At 43.4% G+C, this 20,506-nt stretch overlaps 1 long non-coding RNA gene across 1 annotated transcript in view; it reads right to left on the reverse strand.

Annotated features, from left to right (window-relative positions):
- The window catches only part of LOC123364674, a 37,322-nt gene extending 23,873 nt beyond the window's left edge, over window positions 1-13,449 (reverse strand). The window contains exon 1 of the long non-coding RNA XR_006577206.1: window positions 13,326-13,449. This is a non-coding gene — a long non-coding RNA (uncharacterized LOC123364674). The remainder of the gene's footprint in view (window positions 1-13,325) is intronic.
- Window positions 13,450-20,506: the final 7,057 nt, after the last annotated feature.

A 20,506-nucleotide genomic window follows, 5' to 3' on the forward strand; every position in this document is an offset into this window, starting at 1 on the left:
CACAGACCACATACTCTGGGACTTATTCCAGGATCCCAGCCCTTCCCCCAAGCAGCTTACAAAAGCCTATAAACAAATCTTGTCCAAAAGTATTTCCTTTCCACAAACGTGGGGGGAAAATGCACACTTAACTCCTGCACCAGTCTGATTTCTCATGACTCTGCAAGACTAGAAATGGAGGCTTTATACATAGGTTTGGCAGAATTTGATCTTTATTTATTTATTTTACAGTTTTCACAGATAACACCAATGTTTATTTTAAAGCAATTTTATCTATTTACATTTTCACAGTTGTGTGGAACTATGGGTTTTAAGCATTTTTTTCTTCAATTTTTATCAATTTAAATTTCCACAATTGCAGAAAATTATGGTGAGTAAGAATTATGTAATGACAGTAGGCATTGGGATTCAAAACTGTAAAGCTTTATTAAACCATTAGAACACAAATTGTCAACATCACATATCAAAATATACAGAGTACATATCCTTAAATCAACAAATCATATCTGTTTTTACTATTTATTCACTAGTCCATTTGTAACAAGCCTAATTCAAAAGTCGAAATAATTTGATTTTGGTTCTATATTTTTCTTTATTTATTTATCTGTACATTTCTATTATCAATGGAAATATATTTTCATCAGTTTGTGCCCGTATGGCAAAAATCAACATTTATAGAGAAAAATCTAATCCTTTCCAAGCTATGTATACCATCAGAAAGGGGATGGCCTCAGCCTTCCAGTGGGACTTTTCCTTCTGCACCCCCACAGCACCAGTCACAATTTCAGCTTTAGTTGTCAATTACAGGCACTGAATCAATTTATAGAAGTAAAAAATATTTGTTTGCATCAGAAAATCTAAAATGAAGGAAATGTTTATCCAGGTGCACTGGAATAAAAAGAATACAGGAAGCAATGGCCATAACAACATTACTTTCATGTTCGCAATACTAGAGCTGCTGAAAATTCATAGAGTTTAAGACAAGAGAGTATATTATGATCATCTACTCTGATGACCTGAATTACTCAGGCCGTAGAATTTAGAATTTCACCCAATAGCTCCTGCATCAAGCCCAATATCTTGTAGTTAAACTAGAGCCTACCGTTTTTGGAAAGACATCCAATCTTGATACAAGAACTTCAGAAGATAAAGAATCTTCTACATTCCTTGGCAATCTATTCCTCTAGTTAATTACCACTCCCTCCCCATTGTCAAAGATTTGTGCCTTATTTCTGATTCAAATTTTCCTAGCTTCTACTTCCATCCATTGGATCCTGTTATGCCTTTGTCTGCTTGAATTAACTGTCCTTTCATCAAAGATCTTCTCCTTACATAAGTACTTATGGAATATAAACAAGTCACCTCAATCTTTTCATTGACGAGCTAAATAGACTGAGCTCCTTAAATCTCACTTTTTGGGTGTGTTTTCCAGACCGTAAATCATTCTTGTAGCTCTTTTCTGAACACACTCCAATTTTTCAATTCTTTTTGAAGTGTGGCCAGCAAATCTGGGCACAGAATGTCAGCAGTGATCTTACAATTGCTGTATGTGGTGGTAACAACACCTCCCTACTCTTATTCAATATTCTCCTTTTTTCACATACAGGAATAATGGTCTCATATTATACTTAGATTGTAAGCTCTGTGGGGCAGGACTTTTGGCCACAGTATTGCACTGAGAGCTCATTTTCAGCTAGTTATCCACCATGAACCCGAAAACCTTTTTAAGAGACACTGCTTTCCCAAATACAGTCCCCCACCCTACAAGTATGGCCTACATTTCTTTGTTTCTAGATGCATGGCTTTGCATTTGACTACTAAAAAACATAGTGTTTGACTGCAACCAGCTTTTCAAACAATACAGATGATTCCGTTTTGAAACCGATTACAAGTTTTGTTACAAACCTAGAACTCAGGGTAGGTTTGCCAAGTGCTGCCAACCTTTCAGGGAATTTGGAAGAACCCCGAGACAAACTTAAGAGAAACCGAGTTGGGTTGTATTTTTAGTGGAAAACGATGTTTTCCAGGTTTCTGACTGAAGCCATGTAAAATGTAATGCTTTAGCCTGTGTTTTGTTTTAGACTTGGGGGCAATGTTCAGAGTGTACAAACCCATTCAAACTGAAATGGTGAGTTTGGACAACTCTAATAAGATGAAAATCTTCCCTGCAGCCATCACAAGGTCCATGGACTGCCAAATTGCCTAATGCACTTGAAAACCATAGGACTTTGCTGGCCCCCAACACAGGATGAATTTCAAACATAATGGATAATTGCTTAGAACAACGCTTCTTCAGCTCTCATCCCGTTACGGCCCTACTCTACTTGCGCTACATTGATGACATCTTCATAATCTGGACCCATGGGAAGGAGGCCCTTGAGGAATTCCACCAAGATTTCAATGATTTCCACCCTACCATCAACCTCAACCTGGACCGGTCCACTTCCTAGACACTACAGTGCTAATAAGCGATGGTCACATAAACACCACCCTATACTGGAAAGCTACTGACCGCTATACTTACCTACATGCCTCCAGCTTTCATCCAGACCACATCACACGATTCATTGTCTATCACCAAGATCTAAGATAGAACTGCATTTGCTCCAATCCCTCAAACAGAGACAAACACCTACAGAATCTCTATCAAGCATTCTTAAAACTGCAATACCCACCTGGTGAAGTGAAGAAACAGACTGACAGAGCCAGAAGGGTACCGAGAAGTCATCTACTACAAGACAGGCCCAACAAAGAAAGTAACAGAACACCACTAGCCATCACCTACAACCCCCAACTAAAACTTCTCCAGCACATCATCAAGGATCTATAACCTATCCTAAAGGATGATCCCTCACTCTCACAGACCTTGGGACACAGGCCAGTCCTTGCCTACAGATAGCCCCCCAACCTGAAGCAAATACTCACCAGCAACTACACACCACACAACAAAAACACCAACCCAGGAACCAAACCCTGCTACAAACCCCAGTGCCAACTCTGTTCACATATCTATTCAAGGGAGACCATCATAGGACTTAAGCACATCAGTCCATCTGGGGCTCGTTCACCTGCACATCTATCAATGTGATATATGCCATCATGTGCCAGCAATGCCCCTCTGCCATATACATTTGCATAGAGACTGTCCGGTTTGGCCAAAGAATAAATGGACATAAATCTGACATCAGGAATCATAACATTCAAAAACCAGTAGGAGAACACTTCAATCTCTCTGGTCATCAATAATAGACCTAAAAATGGTAATTCTTCAACAACAAAAACTTCAAAAACAGACTCCAACATGAAGCTGCAGAACTGGAATTAATTTGTGAATTGGATACCATCAGATTAGGCCTGAATAAAGACTGGGAGTGGTTGGGTCATTACAAAACCTAAACTTAATTTCCCCAATACTAATTTCTCCCTAGTGTTACTCACACCTTCTTGTCAACTGTTTGTAATGGGCCACTCTCTTACCACTTCAAAAGTTATTTTCCTCCCTTGGTATCCTGCTATTAATTGATTTATCTCGTTAGACTGACCTCACACTTGGTAAAGCACCCCCATCCTTTCATGTATTTATACCTGCTCCTGTATTTTTCATTCCATGCATCTGATGAAGTGGGTTCTAGCCCACAAAAGCTTATGCCCAAATACATTTGTTAGTCTCTAACGTGCCCCGTTGTTTTTGCACAAAATATGCATTTACAGGATGGGAGGCCAAGTTTACTCGCCGGGTGCTATACTGGCACAGCTAGAGTGCTTGCAGCTATGCCACTGTGGCACTGTTGCGTAGATGCTTCCTACAGTGATGGAAGCAGGTTTTCCAATTGATGTAGGTAATCTACCTCCTTCAGTAGCAGTAGCTAGCTGTCAACCTAGCCACAAATTATTGTGATAGCCATTAAAATGTCAAAAACATTGCTTCTGTTGATCTTCACACATCTACACCAGGGGGTTAGGTTGGTGAACTGTGGCACTCAGGGTAAAATTTTACAACCCTGAGTGACGTAGCTATGACTTTTAAACATAGACCAGGCTTAATAGTGTTCAAAATGATGCTCTAAAGCATATAGGATTGGATCTATAATCTTTCATTAATTATTAAGGCAAGTTTCCTCGCATCATGTCCCCCACACAAAAAAAAATAAAGAAAAAACAGCTTCAAATAACATTCCTTGCACTATTTGCCAAAAAGTGAGAGAGAACATTTGCACTCTTCTCTGCACTGAAAGTGCAGTAGGAAGAACGGTCTATCATGGCCCTGTCAGTCAAGTTTTGATCTCCTTAGTGAGTTTGACTGACAAGTGACAGTACTTTGGTTTCTGTTTGTTATAGAAAATTATTGTGATTACTGTTAAAACTTCAAAAAACAAAAGAGTTTCTGGTTTCCCCCACTACCACCAAAGATATTTGAACAATAGCAGTGATTACCTTAGACAGAAGAATAAATTGTAATTTGGTGTTCATTTAAATGCTCTTTCATCTCATTTTCAGTCAATAATTATTATTATAGTGACTCTTGGTTGAGCCTGGAATATTGTGATCCAAATGACCTGCCCTGCTGACATTCAGAGAAGTCAGATAGAGACTGTATTTCCATCCATTGTCACAAGCCAAGTTCAGAATGTGGATGTTATCCTCTCACTGCAGCATGCAATCCCCAATGAGGTTCCTCACATCCTGAAGCAGAAGATTGAAGCCTCCTGTGTAAGTGGGTGCTGAATTTCATCCGATGTACATAACCCATGACTAAAAATGTGCAATTCTCCCCTTTGTACTGTCAAGAAAAGATTGAATTCACCACCATGCTTAAGGCCTTGCACCAGGCCTATCAACCACACAATTCCCATTATGTCCTGTTTACAGAGTGAGGAGCTCTTGTGATGAGCTTCTGCACAAGAGCAAATTTCACCCAGAGGGAAGAGAGATTGAGAAGCTCCAGCATCTCTTTGTGATTTCCACCATCTCCATTACGATGGTGCCATGCATGCATTGTTCAAGACATCCATCACTTGTACACAATCAAAATTTTAAAACCTGTTCTGGTTGTAAATCTGAATTAAATGAGAGAACAATACCCTTTGGGAAGCTATTGTGTTTAAACACTTTCTTCAGTGTTCTCAGTTCTAAATGTGATGCACTCCCCTGCACGTGTGTGTGTGGTTTTTTTTTGTTAGAAGGGCAGACGTTAACTTGATTAAAGCTATTTACCCTGATATTTCAGTCAAAGATCAGGAGATGATATGACCTTAAAGAAAAAGTGGTGAAACAGAAGTCCTTTACAAATGAGGGTTTAAAGCTGAATTATACTTTTATTTATGAAAAGGACATTTATAAGGGGTAGTCATATTGTGAGAGAAGTCTGCACAAGATTTTCACTCCACAAAGGAGAAAGTATCATTCTGTAGCTTGGTGTGGAAAAAGGAGTCCAGGGTGTTATTTTTTATCTGTATCATATGCATCTCTGTTTATCTGTATGATACTACACTGTCTCAATGCACAGAGTTCAATCAAAGGCAGCTGTAAGGGGAAAACCCACAGGAAACGAAACAATGAGAGATAAGACACCTGGGGTAAACAACTTCAAAGGAGTTAAAACACCAATGCCTGGGACATCAACTAGTGAGAAGCTACCTACCTGGCTCCATACAGGCAAGAATGGTTTGCTCTCCCCAAGGCTGAGCTTAGGATCAAAAGAGGATACTAAATTGTTACAGGACCCCAGCCTCATAAAGGCAGAGGTTCTGCCAGGGGCTGCCAGTGAGCATCAGAGCGAGCTGACGGGCTAACAACGAGACACAAAGAGAGAGAGACACACACATTCAAACTACAGCAGGGCAGTCAACTTTTCCTAACTCGGAGATGGAGATAACTGGGTTAGGTGAAATATACCAGAGCTTGCAAGGAAAGATTACAGGTTCGGTAAGAGGAAATATGCATGTAGACACTTTGCTCTGCATGCTTTGGCCTTTGGGTGAATGAATATATAACGTTTTGTTCTGAAGAAGCTGGTTTTGAGTCACTTTACTCAGCTTGCTGGTCACAAGTCCCAAAGTAAAAGGGCTCACAGGTGCCAAACACAACTGGGCCTGTCACATTAATATTGCAGGGAGACATGGAGACTGCAGTCCAGACATCCAGTCCCAGGTGATTGAACTTCCCCAGAGGAGGGGGAGGGGAGTGAAGCCTATCCCCAGAGAGATGCACCCCAGAGTCTAAAGTGCAGTTCTCCCTATAACCTGAGACTCAGTGGGTATTTTTTGCAGTGGGTATTTTTTTGCAGTATTGCCCATCCCAAGCATTAAAATATTGCGAGCTAGGCATCCAAAAAACACAAGATTAGCTGAAAAATCATGAGATATTAAAAACCCATTTGGGTTCATTTATTTGCCTTCTGGTCTTTGAGCCTTTAGGATGCACTCGAGTCACATTTTCAAGCTTTTCTTCACAACCACAAGAATACAAAGTTATTCTTTTTAAAAAAATGAAAGCTCAGATTCTTGCATAGTCACATCACTCAAGGAACTGCAGCTCTAGGAAACTTATCAGATATTGTGAGACTTATCTTATAAAAATCATGCGAGTTGGCAACACTGCTTGGGTTTTGCAAAGGAACAAAGCCAGAACACAGATGCAGAAAAACTCATAAACGAGGTGTGTGATGCCATATCTATGAGGTGCAAGTAAGTTTAAAATTTGGAAATGTATGTGCCCAAGTGTGTCTGAAAGAGGTCTAAACCTGCAAGTTTTACTTCTGATATTGCTTTTCAATACCCTAACAACAGCAAAGACTGATCTGAGATACACCAAGGCATAAAGAAACCAAAGGAAGGTATTGAGTATTCAGGCTTTCCCTGAATAAGGCCCCTTTTCTCCCTGAAAGACACAGAAAACATGATTACTGATCACAGCCCTGGATTTATTTATTGTTTTGGTTAATTTTTAGTTGTTGTTGCTAATTTGCACCTCAGAGGCTACCTTGCCAAATTTTCCTTCTCATAGGTTTGGAGTTTGAAAATTACAGTTCATATTTTTTAAGTTCGCTCCGATTTGATTCATTATCTGTATGAATCAAACTGAGCTGCCAGGATATTGTTTATTACTTTTGATAGCTGCGAGTGCACATAAGATTTTGTTTTTATGATTATTATATTATTATTATTATTATTGTTGTTGTTGTTGTTAGCCCAAAGTACAGTGCAGAGCCGAGTTCCAAAACTAACTAGTCTCAAACCTTTAAAGCTCACTTCAAATTATATTTTTCTTTAAATTACAGATTACATATGAGTAAAGGGGAGAAAAAGCTTTCAGCCTGTGGGATGACCGCGGGTCAAACATCCTAATCAGGAAAAGAAACAGCTTCTCTTTCAGAGGTTTCAGTGAGTGAGTTCTGGCATTGCTTGAGTCATTCAGTTTGGAAAATGATAATTATCAGGTTTTGTTACACTAGCCAGTCAGTCAGCAAAATGATCTGCTTGAGATTGGCACTCAGTCTTTCAGCATTCTTCACAGAAGAGTTTTGTTTACTATAAATTGATAATAGCTCTGCATTTTCAAGTGATACATTTTTTGGAAAATATATCTTCTGAATGGGAGAAAAAATATTAAAATGGCTGGTCAGAGATAACAGTAACGTATCAAAAACACCATCCGTGTGGAAGTAGGAGTATCAGTAACAGATAAAAGCCATACAAGATAAGCAAAACGATGGGGGCTTGGGCATTCTGCCAGAGGAAGTCTTGGTGGACGTATCTTTTTTCAATAATGAACTCCCACTAGAGCCTGCACTTTATGAGTCTGACACATCTAAATTACATTCAGCAACATTTAAATGTTGAAATAATAGGATAAATTCAAACCAATTAGAGAGCATATGGAATATTGCTTTCCTAATGGTATGCATAAGCATCTTTTGTCAGTTCTATCAGATTAAAGACCCCAAGTGCCTGCAGTGATCAGATCTGTGGTGATAAATGGGCACAGTGGTGCAAGCAGAGCTGCGTGCGAGCTCTGAGGTGGGTCTAATACAGGAGAAGGAATCTGCATTGCAGTTGGAGAATTCTCCCTTTGTTTCAGGGAAGCATGGAAATGAGACTGCATTCTTAGCCCAATCAAAGTCCATTGTTTTACCAGGTCAATGTCGTTATAGAAGCACATTTTCATATTCTCACCTGGCATCACTGCCTTAAAATGAATGCCCCACAGAAAACCTCAATTAACCTTCAGCTGACAATGACACAGAGTAATTCTTTCTTCTCTTTCTACTGCACAAAATAAAATAAAAACATATTCTGAGCTTGGAAGCGCAAAAAACATTTACACAGAACAGCAGAAGGAAACAAGCTGTATAAATGCTCTGAAAAGTCAAAAATAAAGCACCAACCAAATTAGAAAAAACATTAAGGACTAACACCTCAAAGCTAGGCAGAAAAGAGCAATTCAACACATTTTTTCAAGTGGTTCTTATTATTTATTATATATTGATCAATAACAGCATCCACATCCTGTACAAGACATAGAGGAATATCATAGTCCGTCCCTCAAGAAGCGTAATGTCTTAGACCCCAATTCCCCACTAAGAACCACACAGGTAGACCTCTAAATCAATGGGATTCTGCATGAGGGCTAGGTCCTGCCACATGATTCTCAGTGAACTTAAATGGGGCTTAAATGGGAAAACATTTAAAGACGCTTTTAGATTTAAATTTAGTCTTTTTTTTTAAATGAAAAATAGCTTTGTTGACTAAAACCAATTTGTTTTGTGGAAAATTATCATTTTGGTTAAAATTTACTTCAAAACATAATGAGAAGCCAGAAACCAAAATATTTCTGTAAAGAATTTTGGAAATTTGGTTAAAAAAATTCAATTGTCAAAAACTCATTTTGCTTTTAAATGAGCCCTCCCTTCAAAAAAATAAAAATAAATCAACACTGGTTTTTGAAAACCACAAAAATTAACAGGCTTACATTGTTATCAAAATTGTTTAAAACTAGTATGTGCTCATGTAATTAAAAATTGTTATCATAATGCACGTGGAGGGGGCAAATTAAGGCTGCAAAGCAACCTTAATTCTGGTATTTCAAGTGTTTGACTTTGCAACCTTAAGTCTTTTTATTTATTTATTATTATTAATTATTATTATTATTATTTTGGTAAATGTAATTGCATAATTTTACTTTAAAAAGCAAATGGAAAAAAAACAAACTCCATCACGTGGAATCATAGTGACCCCAGCTTGGGTCATCAGCAGTGTTCGGATCTTTATATCCATAGCACAGACCACTATCACTTCAGCTAACAGAGTAACTGATAGGTGAGCCAGTCACTAAAAGAGGATGGGAGACATACTTTGCCAGTGGGTTTAATAGATATTTCCTGACAGCAGACGAATGTAGAGATACAGGACAACTGGGTTCAGTTCCAGAGGAGTTAAAGTGCAGAGGAGTATCTGTCAGTCTATAAGGCACCGCTAATCCCTAACAGAAGTATTGGAGCATAAGCTTTTGTGGGTGATTACCCACTTCGTCAGACACGTGTGTATTCACCCACAAAAGCTTATGCTCCAATACGTCTATTAGTCTATAAGGTGCCACAGGACTCTTTGTAGCTTTTTACAGATCTAGACTAACACGGCTACCCCTCTGATGTTAGGGGTTATAGACCCTTGTGCCCCTACCCTGCCTATGTCCCCCTCTGCTTCTAACTACCCCACCCCCTGGCTCCTGCCCTATGCTCCACCACCGTACCCCCATGTGTACCTATATATCCCTCCAGTACTCCACCAGTTCCTGTCCTCACTTCACTCAGCTCTTGTGCCACTCCCCGCACCCCCCCACACACATCTCCCCAACCTCTGTCTCCTGCATTTCTCACTCCTCTGAATTCTAGTGTGGCTGACTCCTTGTTCTCCTCACTGCCTGGGTCCCAGCAAGGGATGCACTGAAAGCACAAGAGAGACAGTCTCCCCACACTCAGTTCCTGTGCCTGATGCCACAGTGGTCCCAAGCATCTGACTGGAGCAACAGCAGAGAAAGTCCTGCTTAGCCTCTGCACTCGAGGGGTAGAGCATGCTCAGTGCAGACAGATTCTTTAGAGAGTTTAGTGGCCAAATTCTAAGTCTCTACTGAGCATGTGAAAACTGAGACTATTTTCAGAGGGATATAACTCGGCTAAATTTGGATGGATTTTTACGGGATGGTAAAAGGCACATCCATGACAACAGGATGACCCCTCCTCCCCCCCCTTCATATTTTAAGTCCCTGCTCCAAGGAATGGAGGTGCCAGAGCTCCTCAACACAGGAGCAAAACAATGTATTTTCCCCTAATCTCATTCTTGGAAATGGCTGGACCATTTTAGTTGAAGTTTTCTGAAGGCAGACACCCAGCATGGAAATTTAAACCTGGATGGTTCAAGTTTGGCAAACAACTGAAAACAGGGTCTTATAGTGGAACATGTTAGGTAGTCTTAAGTCTAGACAGCACTACCAGCTCTGCCGATCACAGCGGTGCAGTTTAAGTAACTCACCATGGCAGCGTAAATCCTGTATACCCTTTGGCTAGCACTCTCTATTGCCCTTCCAACTGATATTTTTTTATTACTGTTTCTTGCACTTTAAATCAATTTAAAGCTTTTAAGATACATAAGTATGAGGCGCCAGACCCAAGCGGGTGTAACCTGAAGTATTAGCTCTAGTGATCGTAATGGATTTACATGGATTTATACCAGCTCAGGAAGCATCCCAAGCAGTTTAAACTGTCTAGAAGCATAGAACATCGGAAGCAAAGGGATCCTATCTAGAACCACAGTCTGGTTCAGATGTTCTAAGCAGTAGGTCTATTTAAGATCATCTTGGTCTCGCTTGCCTCCTATCCTCTGATTGCAAATTGGCTTAACTGGCTACCTGGGCTTATAGGGGGTCCTTCCACTTCCCCACCCCCAAGTCCCTAGTGTAAAAGGCAGACCCCAGCAAGAAGGTCACCTGTGCTCTGGCAAGCCACAACTGTTGCAACAGCCCCTTGGGCTGCTGTAAATTGTACTCTAAGCCCTTCTCTATCTTGACTTAAGCACTGCTTGTCCAGAATAGAGAAGCACGCTCCAGCTTGTGCATGTAAACATATCAGAAAAACATGCATATCCTCCAACACTAACTTTAGCACGTCAGCTGGAGATATTTAGGGCCCAGGCGTATATGCCTCGAGAATATCTGAACAGCACGCAAAGCTCTTAAATGCTGCAAGCAGTGAGAATGCAATTCCCCTGCTCATGCTTAATTCCTCCTTTTACAATAATCTTCCCACCTCAGTTCACTTATCCCCACTCTCTCCTCCTCACTGCTATTCACTTTTAAGAAGTGCCTTCTCTGAAAGGCCAGTGCAGCTCCAGGGACGTGCCAACTCTCATGATTTTATCATGAGTCTCATGCTATTTGGTGTTTTTCTTAAAGCCCTAGCTCCCAGAGGCATTTCATTACATGAGAAGTTAAGTTTTCATTTAAATAAAAAAGTGACTTTCTAGCCCTTGTGGCTGCACAAAGAGCTTGAAAATGTGACCAAAGTGAAGCCCAAAGGTTCAAAACCCAGAGAGCAAATAAAAAGAACTAAGATTTTTTATTCTTTTAAAATCTCATGATTTTTAAGCCAATCTCAGGACTAGTTTACAATTTTTTGAACGCTTTTGGTCAGTACTACTGGCTACTGCTATATAACTACTATCATCTACTTACATATTTCAGCAAACTTAGTGCTGGGTTCTCTATTTAGCCACATAATAGATACAGCATGAGCTTACCTCACCCCACCCATATGCTGATAGCCTGACTTGAAGGGACCTTTCTGAGTGAGTGGGTTATTCTGTCTCTTACAAGCCTCCGCTCCTTTGCCAAACGTGCTAACTACAGTGCCACAGAGTATTAATTGTGGCAATGGATTCTTTGTGCAAGGGCAAGAGAGAGAAATGTAGACACCTGTTCACTATGAAAAAGAGCTGCAGATTTAAAACACCACTGAACAAATAATGCTAATAATACCCAGCAAGCAGCTTCCTTCCCAATGTTTTGGGGAGTGATGATTAACTTGCTCCATTCACAATGCAAATGGCAAAGCATTTTCTATTTACAGCTTTTATTTCAATACTGCAGGAATAGCTCATTGTTGGCTGTGAGATCAGGGACTCAACAAATAAGCCAAGAATAGTTTGGCTCACTTGTCTGAACTTTATTAATGCAAAGCTATGGGTTTAAAAGAGTTTATGATCTCAAAGGTTTTGAATTGGTCCCACATTTCCTTCGTAAGAGCTTTTCTCTGGATTTAAATTTCTCTCTTGCCCTTATTTTACTTCCTAGTTGTTGGGGTTTTTTAATTTAATATATTTTTTTTATTTGCCATCCTTTAAAATATACTCAACATCAAATGAACACAAGTTTTAAAAAGCCTGTCTTGCAGCAAAATGGGGATTGGGGACAGATGAAAAATGTACTGATTTACTTAAAAGAGCAAAATTAAATACATCTCACACTGTTTTTCAACATGGGGAGATTAAAGAAGCCAAAGAGAGCATGTTATTTTCACATTTCAGAATCTGTTTTTATTGCAATTACTAACAACAGTTGTTGACTAAAGAGGGGGCAAATTAAGGTGAATTTAAAAGCGCTCTTTCCTACTGAACCACACTAAATTCATCAGGATATAAAACGGGTATAATAGTTTGGTCTAAAATTTGCCCTCAGACATTGGATAGTAAAATCAATGGGAGGTACACGTATACTAAGGCAGCAGAATTTGGCCCTTTGGATTTCACTCACTTGGGATAATGTAACATTGCTGCACTCATAACTCTGTCTCCTTCTGCTGCATGAAAGTGAAAAGGCCATTGTTAGTTTCAGAAAAAATAAGCGGCCTCCATATCTTCGTATATCCACTGATTTCTCTGGGAGCGTACCTCAGGAAAGAGACTGCAGGACGAATTCCGATCCCTGCACCAAACAAACTAAATGCTAGATCTCAAATTCCCACTGCCTTGCCTAGGCCTGGAGAATCCTCTGATCACCTTTGAGAAGGCAGGACTTCACCCAGGAATCACTCGAATGCCCACATTTATTCCAACACCTTTATCAGCATGGAAAGAAGCAGTGTCGTTGAAGGGAACAGTTAATGTGAGTCTAATAATAAATCCCCGAATCTTTACAAAGGTAACACCAACATAGCTGTACTTATACCTCTGCCACGTTTACATCACAAAACAAACCAGTCTGAACTGCCACTTCAGCCTTGGTCTGTTAGCCCCAGAACAGGGCCACTCCTTGCCTTTGGTATGGTAACTGACCTTTGCATGCAGGGTAAGCCAGCAGTGGCCATACACTCATCAGCTCCCTAGGCTATTTTCCAGCACTTAGTTCAGGCTCAGTTTGTGACCAACCCTATCTTCAGCCCTCTGCAGCAACTTCCAGAGTGCCACTTTAGGAGAGCCTCCAATGGGGAAAGAGAAGGCATCAGGAAGTGGGGTGTGGGATTTCCTGCCAGATGTCTAAACCAATCAGGGCTTTGAAGAGCACAGAGGCTCTCTCCTTCATAGCCATTTATTGCTCATGGGCAAAATGGTTTCTCCACACAACACACGGGTTGGGGTGAAGCCTCCACCAAGCACTTGGCTAGAATAGCCAGGCCAGGTGCTACGGAGATGTATAAGAGATGGGGGAAGAGGAATCCTCCCAACCCGAACTGAAAGCAGCTATACAGATGATCTATGGAGACTACTCCAGGTCAATCAATAATATAAGTCCCCTGGCCTACTCACTCCGCCCTCAGGCCCATAGCACTCTATCTGCTTTCTGCATGCCACTATGCACCAGGGAGCCCCATATATCTCAGCTCTATGCTTTTCAGGGGGGTTACAGACCCTGGAATCCTGACCTGTCCCAGTGCAGAGAGGAGCTGCATTAGTTAGCTGCTAAAAGAGCCTCCAGGGATGTGGCAGGATTGGCCCCATTGTGTAAAGCTGTGTAACACTGTATATTCCATTACAGTGTACAATTGTCACCCGGTTTGTTCAATTCCTTCTTGATTATATTCGGCTTCATTAAACCTAAGTAATGACCTTGCTTCATTTTAATAGCTACCGTATTTCCATTTTAAATGTCTTACTGAATATTTTCTTCCTCTTTTAGACCTTTCTGTGACCTCTAAGCAGTTTCATGCCCAATCCCATTGTTCATTTTCCTTCTCATTCTGTTTCGTTCCATGCAGGCAGCTTCCTGCGTATGAACTTTGTTGAAGCATCTCTCTGGTTTCTGCCTTTCAGTATCTCCAGGGGTCTGATTGTGCATGCAGCCCTTGAAACTGAATCAAACAGGCACCTTTGTCCTGAGATGATGGAAAGTTAGCTGCTTTGATTCCTGTTGCTATTGTGTGCAGGGCTTAAAAGTGGCAAAGCTTAGACAAATCCGCCATTTTATGGCTATTGTATAACTCTTTGCTCGTGTCTTTTTTTTACATGAACATACACTTTCAGCACAGGCTACTTCATATAATTAGCACCCCCACAAATATGTTAATTTGCATTTGATTCTTAAGATATAACACAGGTGAACATAGTACAATGAAAGAGTGGAATGAGTAGTGAAGATTAAATCTCTGTGCACCTACAAAAGCAAGGAAAACCAGAGTGAAAACAGCCACAGCCCCATTCACTCAGTCCCTTTGTGTTTTTGCAATGCCACCTGTGTAATCGACCATCAGAGATTTCCCCTAGATAATATCACTTGTACAAATACATAGTGTGAGACACAGCTGCCTCTATCTAGCTATATGCTTTTGTAATGAAATACGCTTGCCTAGAGAACACTTAATAGATAAATGCCTGAACAGGAGATATTATCAAAGGTAAGGGAAAAACTCAGGGCATTGGAGAGTTGTGGGTGATATGCACATATATAAAGGGCTGGTAAAGGGGAAGAGGCAATCCCCTCCCTTTCGCTTGTCAATGGAGTTTGTCATTTTTGTTTCTCTTAGAGGAATGTCCTTGAATTGTCCTTCCATGTGTATTTGTACTATATAACAACAGGGAACCTTATTGCTATGGTATTTTAAGGGCTATATACTTTTTTAAAAGACTTTTTGAGCCAATAAAGGTATGTCTATACTGCCATGAAACACCAGCGGCTGGCCGGGGTCAGCTGACTTGGGCTTGCAGGCTACGTGGCTATCAAATTGCAGTGCAGACATTTGGGCTTGGGCTGGAGCCTGGGCTCTGAGACTGGGGGGCTCCTAGAGCTTAGGCTGCAGCCTGAGCCCAAATGTCTACACTGCAATTGATAGGCCCCACAGCCCAAGTTCCACAAGCCCAGTCAGCTGACCTGGGCCAAATGCAGGTGTTTTATGGTAGCATAGACATACCATAAAGGACAGTTTGCTGTTTTGAAGAGTATATATAATCTAAAAGGATTGCTATATGTTGGATTAATCAGAGGTTGTTGAGGCACAACATAATAGTACATAGTTTAGCAGAGTTCAGTTGTCATTTGATGCTAATATGCCTATTACTTTATTCTGCATGACTTTCAGAAAGCAGGAGCTCATGTTAGAGGCTGGTAATTGTATGGCTTGAGGGTAAAGCCCATTCTGACCTCAGCAACCTACACATCCCAGTGGGCTGCTAGGAAACATAGGTTACTTCCATAGCATTGTTGCTGGTGATGTGGATTATCTGTTTAGCTGGAAAATTGCTTTATTAGGAGAGTCTGTATTAAAGGGTGTAGCAACCTGCATGGAACCCAGAGGGCGGGGCAAGGATTGCAGAAGAGATGAGTTTGGAGAAGGCACCAGGAAGTAAGGCCTTGTCTACACTACAAGACTATTTCGAATCTACTTAAGTCGAATTTGTGGATTCGACCTTATGAAGTCGAATTTGTGTATCCACAGTAAATACACTAATTCGAATTTCTGAGTCCACAGTAACGGGGCTGGCGTTGACTTTGGAAGCGGTGCACTGTGGGAAGCTATCCCACAGTTCCCGCAGTCCCCGCTGCCCATTGGAATGCTGGGTAGAGCTCCCAATGCCTCCTGGGGGAAAAATGTGTCGAGGGTGCTTTTGGGTAACTGTTGTCATTGAACCGTCAATCACGCCCTCCCTCCCTGAAAGCTCCGGCGGGAAATCTGTTCGCGCCCTTCTCTTGTCGGTTACAGCGCGTACGCCACAGCACTGCAAGCATGGAGCCCACTGCTATCATCGCTGCACTTATGGCCGTTGTCAACTCCTCGCACCTTATCGTCCACCTCTTCCACAGTCAGCTGCTGAGAAATGGGGCGAGGAGGCTCCGGCAGCGCGGTGAGGACAGGAATTCACAGAGTGGCGCAGACCTCTCACAAAGCAGGTTACGCCGCGCCGTGGAGATCATGGTGGCAATGGGTCAAGTTCATGGTGTGGAACGGCGATTCTGGGCCCGGGAAACAAGCACGGACTGGTGGGACCGCATAGTGCTGCAGGTCTGGGATGAATCACAGTGGCTGCGAAACTTCAGAATGCGTAAGGGCACTTTCCTTGAACTCTGTGACTTGCTGTCCCCTGCCCTGAAGCGCCAGGACACCCGGATGCGAGCAGCCCTGAGTGTGCAGAAGCGAGTGGCCATAGCCCTCTGGAAACTTGCAACGCCAGACAGCTACCGGTCAGTAGCGAACCACTTTGGCGTGGGCAAATCTACCGTGGGGGTTGCTGTGATTGAAGTAGCCCACGCAATCGTTGAGCAACTTCTCTCAAAGGTAGTGACTCTCGGAAACGTCCAGGACATCATAGATGGCTTCGCCGCGATGGGATTCCCAAACTGCGGTGGGGCTATAGATGGGACTCACATCCCTATCCTGGCACCAGCCCACCAGGCCAGCAAGTACATTAACCGAAAGGGCTACTTTTCAATGGTGCTGCAAGCACTGGTAGACCATAGGGGACGTTTTACCAACATCTTCGTTGGGTGGGCGGGCAAGGTTCATGACGCGCGTGTGTTCAGGAACTCTGGTCTGTTTAAACGCCTCCAGGCAGGTACTTTCTTCCCGGACCACAAAATAATGGTTAGAGATGTGCAGATGCCTACAGTGATCCTCGGGGACCCAGCCTACCCGCTAATGCCCTGGCTCATGAAGCCCTATACAGGCGCCTTGGACAGAGAGAAGGAACTCTTCAACTACTGGCTGAGCAAGTGCAGAATGGTGGTGGAGTGTGCTTTCGGACGTCTCAAGGGGAGATGGCGGAGCTTACTGACTCGCTCGGACATCAGCGAAAAGAATATCCCCGTAGTTATTGCTGCTTGCTGTGTGCTACACAATCTCTGTGAGAGCAACGGCGAGACCTTTTTGTCCAGATGGGAGGTTGAGGCAAATCGCCTGGCTGCAGTTTACGCTCAGCCAGACACCCGTGCCGAGAGAATATCCCAGCGGGAAGCGCTGTGTATCCGGGAGGCTTTGAAAGCAAGTTTCCTCGGAGAGCAGGGTAACCTATGACTCTCCACTTGCTTTCAAGAGAAACTGACCCTGGGCTTGTGTCTGTATGTGTCGATTTCGATCTGCGGTTACATACCCCGTTCTCCAAGTTTCCCCCACTTCCAAAGCACGTTTTAAAGCAAATTAATTGTTACACTCATTATTAATAAATCTTTGTTTTACTTTGCATTTCTGTTCAGGTGTTGAAACATGGATGCATACTGTGCTGGGCACGGTGTGCACTGATGTACAGACCGCTTGTTCCATAGAGGAATGACATCCTCCTGCTCCTACATAGGTCTCTGGGGTGGGGGACGGTTGCAAGTGGTTGTGCATGAAGGGGAAGGATTGCAGGAAGGGGTGGGTTTGCAGGAAGGGGCGAGAGGTGCCTTCTTTGGAAAGGGTTTGGATGACGGCAGTGGGCTGTGGGTTTGGGCGTAGGAAGGGGTGATGGGTGTGGGGGAAGGGTGAGTATCTGTCCGTGGATGAGGGCTCTTGTTGGGGCTCAGGGCAGCGGAGAGGCTCTTTGCTACGGTGGAAGTGCATGGTAAGGGCAGCGTGCCTTAACATTAAGGGGGTGGCAGGCGCTAGGACCCTGGACAAGCATACACATCACAGAATGACCCGGGGCAGCATACACCACACAGAGTGACCCTGGTGCCTACTGACTGCAGTGTGTGTGTGCCCTGCAGTTGATCATGGCCCCAAGTCTGTACCCTGGTAATGTAGGCTATACCGTGCAATTATAAATCCCCCCCCCCATACACAAAAAAATCCTCTGACACGAAAGACGTGACCGAAACACTGAATAACAGCAAACAGCTTTTAATAATCTAATACACACTGGGGGGATGAAACTTGGATTTGGGACTGGGTGAGCCTGTAAGGGAAGCACTTCTACAAATTTATAGTGTGAGAGGTGTGTGGTACATTAGCGCTATGCAGTGGTGCAGTGACAGTTCTCATGGCCCCTACCGCCCCGCCATCTTGTACTTTTGGGTGAGGGGGGGGCAGGACTTCTTGGCGGGGGAGGGCGGTTGCAGATACACTGCAGGGGGGCTCTGTCCTCCTGCCTGCGGTCCTGCATAACATCAACAAGGCGCCGGAGCATGTCCGTTTGCTCCCTCATTAGCCCAAGCAGCGTTTGAGTCGCCTGCTGGTCTTCCTGCCGCCACCTGTCCTCCCGTTCGATGTGTGTGCGATGCTGTTGACATAGGGTCTCCCTCCACTGTCTCTGCTCTGCCGCCTCGGCTCTGGAGCAAGCCATCAGTTCCGCGAACATCTCGTCCCTAGTCTTTTTCTTTCGCCGCCTAATCTGCGCCAGCCTCTGCGAGGGGGATGCCGGGGCAGTCCAGGAAAGAGCCGAAGCTGTGTGATGGGAAAAGTAACTGATTTCCTTGAACAGATACATGTTTGCGAACAGTGAACACAGTCTAGTCAGTTTCTCTGAACAAGACCATACAGGGCAACAAGTCTCACGAGATCTCAGGACAAGTTCGAGATTTCGGAATACGCTCTCATTGGCTGCGGCATTGCACAGGAGAGCGGACAAGTGGGGAGAGACAGCTGAATCCGTCTAGCAGACAGTCCTGGTAAGCCTTACAGTACATTCTGCTTATCAGTTAATGGATAGCTGTGCCCTCCCGCTAAAGGCAATCTGGAAATCATATACTCTGACCCTTTTCCAGCCACTCCCGCCAGTGCACGGGAAAGATCAATGTATGCTTTTCCTATGTGGCCTACAACACGTGGCTGTTAAGCGAGGGTCATTGTTATGCAAAGTAAAAGTCAACCATTCACAACAGTAACAATACACTAATTGCCCTAATTAGATGCAGCATTTCATGAACGAGATCACCCTGATGCGGGTCCCTCGGAGTCACAAAGAGCGGATGCTAAGGGAAGCCCTTCAGAGACCAGGACCATATGCGGCCATGCTTGTGGAGGCGATGATTCCCATCTACATAAGGATGTCCTGGCGCGGAAGAGTGTGCTTCCATGGAGCACCCAACAAGGCACCTCTCCCCAGGAACCTCCTGCGGAGGCTTTTCGAGGACCTAAATGAGACCTTTCTTGAATTGTCCCTGGAGGATTATTGTTCAATCCCTATATGTGTGGACCTACTTTTCATATAGTTTTTCATTGAAAATTTTATATATAGTATATCTATTTTTTATACCTGTTTTATAAAAAATAAATGTTTACATGTTTATAGCACTTACCGCCTGATCCTTCCCCTGATTCAGAGTCCGGGTTAACGGCCGGGGAGGGTTGGTAGGGGATCTCTGTGAGGGTGATGAAGAGATCCTGGCTGTCAGGGAAAGCGGTATTGTGTTCGCTGTCGCCTGCGCCGTCCTCCACAGACCGTTCCTCATCTTCCACATCGGCGAACATCGAGGAGGAACTGTCCAGGTTCACTATGCCATCCACTGAGTCCACGGTCACTGGTGGGGCAGTGGTGGCAGACCCACCTAGAATGGCATGCAGTGCCTCGTAGAAGCAGCATGTCTGCGGCAGGGCTCCGGAGCGTCCGTTTGCCGCTCTGACTTTTTGGTAGCCTTGTCTCAGGTCCTTGATTTTCACGCGGCACTGCATTGCATCCCGGCTGTATCCTTTCTCTATCATTGCTTTGGAGACCTTCTCGAAGGTCTTTGCATTCCGCTTGCTGGAGCGCAGCTCCGACAGCACAGACTCCTCGCCCCACACACCGATCAGATCCAGGACTTCCCGGTCTGTCCATGCTGGGGACCTCTTTCTATTCTTGGATTGGCCGGACTCCTCTGCTGGAGAGCTCTGCATCGTTGCAGGTGCTGCGGAGCTCGCCCCGATGTCCAGCCAGGATGTCAGATTCAAAGTGCCCAGACAGGAAAATGAATTCAAATTTTCCCGGGTCATTTCCTGTGTGGCTGGTCAGAGAATCCAAGCTCCGACTGCTGTCCAGAGCGTCAACAGAGTGGTGCACTGTGGGATAGCTCCCGGAGCTACTAAATTCGATTTGCATCCACACCTAGCCTAATTCGAGCTAGCCATGTCGAA

Source organism: Mauremys mutica, chromosome 2, assembly GCF_020497125.1.
Source record: "Mauremys mutica isolate MM-2020 ecotype Southern chromosome 2, ASM2049712v1, whole genome shotgun sequence".
NCBI lineage: Eukaryota > Metazoa > Chordata > Testudines > Geoemydidae > Mauremys > Mauremys mutica.